Raw genomic sequence first — 3,760 nt, forward strand, 5'->3', positions numbered from 1 at the left:
ATAGATAGATAGATAGATAGAAATCAAAGCATGATTACAAATCACTGATAAAGTTTTTGAAAGGAGTAATACTTGGAGTTGTAGCTTAACAGTTTCAGTTCGAGTAAACCTGTGCGTTTATGTTGCATTTCTGTTAGCCTGGGTTAGATACCAGAAGCAGAAAATAAAACTGATTATGGGAGAGTCCAGTTCTATGGAGTACTACCCTTCTATAAAGAAAGATAAACTTGTGTCATTTGTAGGAAAATGGTTGCACCTTGAGACTCTAATATTGAGTGAAATAAGTAAGGCACACAACCTAAATAACACATGATTTCAAAATACAAAATTGATGAATAAAATAAAAGATCAGTAATAGGAAACAGGGAGATGTCTCTCTTGACAAAGGGACAGTGACCAAGAGATGAGTGGAGGGGGAAAGAAGGGAGGGAAAGGGATGAAAAACTAATTAAGATGTGTCACATACATGCCCCAGCTCCCCATAAGAAATGTGATCATTCTGTACTGTAAAAGTATACTAATAAAATTTTAGAAAGTGATGCTTAAAACAAAGCAAATGACTGAATTTCTAGTTATCAAGACTATGCTCCATTGGTGTTGAACTTAGCATCTGCTTTGCACAGTATGTACCAAAAAGTATGACTTAGAAGCTAGTAATAGTTGCAGAAAACTACTTTTATAATTAAGAAACTAGATATTTTTGGCATCATTTTTCCCATAATGAATTAGCTCTTTTGACTGAAAAGATTCATTTCAATGACACAAGATCACTGAACAGAATTTGGAGATCTTTAAACTTCAAAAGCCTTATTATATGATATAACATTCAAATCTATTTTGGAAAGAAGAAATTGCTTCATTATGGTCCATTTCCTGAGGGTGTCTTTGTACATAGATGCAAGTTTGGACACTTCCTCTTACCATAGCCACCTCTTATTGTCATTTTTGAGTGTGTTTTCCTCTGATAATTAGGTATCTAAATGTCAAGATCAAATAAATTTAAATTTAGAAAGAATTGTACAACTCCAGAACTGGAAATAAATACTCAGGTCTCCCTAAAATAACTCCTTATTTTATGAATGAAGATACACAGAGAGGAAGTAGCTTCCATTCTGAGGTCTTACTGGAGAACTGGACACTCCCATAATCAGTTCTACTTTCTGCTTCTGGTACCTACACCAGGCTAACAGGAATGCAACACAAACACACGGGTTTACTCAAACTGGAAGTGTTAAGCTACAATTCCAAGTATTACTCCTTTCAAAAACTTTAATAGTGATTTGCAATCATGCTTTGAACAGAGTTGAAATGTTTGAGCTTGTTTAAACTCTCATGATCCTTACTTGATCATTACAAAAAAATCAAAGATACTGTCATATAGAAAAAGAAACAATGTTAAACAGAAATAACTTGTTTTGTTTTGTTTTGTTTTGTTTTGTTTTGTTTTGTTTTGTTTTGCTGCACTGGCCATCAAACCCAAGCTGAAGGGCATTCTGCAACAGAATTGCATTCCAACCCTTTTTATTTTTCATTTTGAGACAAGGTCTTGCTAACTTGCCCTGACTGGACTTCAGTCTGAGATCCTCCTCCTTGCCCTGCCTGTACTAGCGTGGTAAGGGCTATGCCACAGGGTCCTGCCAGAGAGCACCATTTTTAAACACTGAATGTAGCACAGAGTTTCTTGGTTGTCAAGGCAATGCCAGGATGAAGTCTTATTTTCATTTTTTGGTGAGAGGAGGAATAAAACATTTGTCATTCCGAGTTCTAAGTGACTTAACAATCTAGATTTTTATCATTGATGTTAATATGATAATTCATCATTTCAAAAAGAGGCTTTGAAAAAGTATAATTTTTTCACAGTTCTTACATCAAATCCAATAAAATATATGAATATTAAATTGCATTCCTCAAAAATAATGCTTTTAAGGCAATGGTGTATTAAGTATTTATTTATTTGTGATACTGGGGATTGGACTCAGGGCCTTGTGTGTGCTAGGCAGTACTCACCCACTGTGCTCTATCCCCGGCCCTCGTGTATTAATTTAAATATGAATGCTACTGATAATCTAAAGTGAAGAAGGAACAGAAGTTAAAGTAAATTGAAAAAGGAGAACTAATTTATCCTTTACAGTATTATGAGATCTAATATTATATCAACTGTGGTTTAGGCCAGGATAGAGCTCCAGTCATGCAATATTGCCAGATAGACAGTGTGGTGAGGTATATCTTCACCTATTTGTATTTTCTGGGACATGGAAGAGGTGAATTCACCATGCTGGACACTCTCAGTTAAAACTTCATGGCAAAGCCCAGCAGACTTGAGTGGAAGAATGAGGAGGCAGAGACAGGCCTGGCTTCTGTGGGGCTTCTTCAGTCCAGTCTCAGGCCATCAGGAGTATCCACTTCAAGCTGGTATCTGTTACAGAGGGCAAGGTATATGTAATACTGAAATTAACAAGAAAAAAAAAACTTCTATGTGAAAATCTTTGTAAAAAAGGGAGTCTGGAGTTAGTACTTGGTGGACTAGTCAAATTATAAAAGCCAATTTTTATAAAATTAATCTGCTTTTCTTTCTCTTTCTTCCTTTCCCTTTTTGGTCTTAAACTTTATTTTCTTATTATACTGACATTTTTCTTCACTGGGTTCCATGTGTGCCAAGGAGCAAACACGTGTACTAAACCTAACATGCTATAAATTTATTAGGAAGCTGCCAGTAATAGCAGATGAGAGGCTTGGGAGAAAGACAGGGAAAGGAAAGGAAAGAAGAAAAGAGAAAGGAAGGAGGTCAGTTAGGTAGAAGCATTGTGGATGGGCCTTGGGTTTTAAGGAAATTTCAGCCTAGCCATTGGGGTAGCCCTGAGCCAAGACACACACCTGCCTTCATGTCACCACACACTCAGACGCTGGGGAGGAGCCAAGGAGATGACCAATCATAGCTGAGGCAGTGGGCTCCAGAGATTCATGAGGATTTGGTATATTCTCAGCAATCAAGGGTTTAAGAGGCTTAATGGCTTGTTATGGCAGCCATTAAAACACATCTTGTGGCATTAATTTACCTTGAGCACAGTTAATTGTACAAGTTTTCATTTTTGTTGACCTGTTGTGCATATAACAGTAAAAAGGATTTTTATGAGTGTCCCCCATGTAGCAGATACTGTTAAGAATTTTATCTGTATGGTGACGCTTCATCCTCCTAAACATCATTTCCCATTTTTACAGAAGATTGCTTAGCACCATTTCTTGTTCAGAGAGTCTCTGATATACTTTGGTAATGTTCATTAAACTAAAAGTGGCATTTCTCAGAATTCTCTCAGCTATATTTTCCCTTATCTTGAGAGTTCACCAAAAGTAAAACTTACCTAAGACTTGGAAGATGGAGGTGATGGCTGTCACTCTCTGACCGCTGTTGGGCAGTCACAGGGGCACACGGACGTGTGGAGTGGTGGGTGCTCTGTGGGTCCCAGCTTCTTCCTTCTCCTTTGCTCAGCTCCCTAGACTTCCACCTTCTTCCCTGATGATCAATGGTAACCTCAGGCATCTGCCAGACACTTGGGTGTACATTCACACAGTTAGTTTCTTTGGAAAAAAAAAAAAAAATTCCTGTAGCCTTCTCTTCATCATCGTACTTTAGTGACTGGATTATATGGCTTCTCCAGTGAGCTGCTTGCAAACTTCTCCCCTCTTTATATACCTCTGTTTCCAGACCTTTCCACTCTTTTCACAACTGTGCAAAGTCTAATATCATAAACCCTTATTTGCC

Source organism: Octodon degus, unplaced genomic scaffold (assembly GCF_000260255.1).
Source record: "Octodon degus isolate 3935 unplaced genomic scaffold, OctDeg1.0 scaffold00006, whole genome shotgun sequence".
NCBI classification, from domain to species: domain Eukaryota; kingdom Metazoa; phylum Chordata; class Mammalia; order Rodentia; family Octodontidae; genus Octodon; species Octodon degus.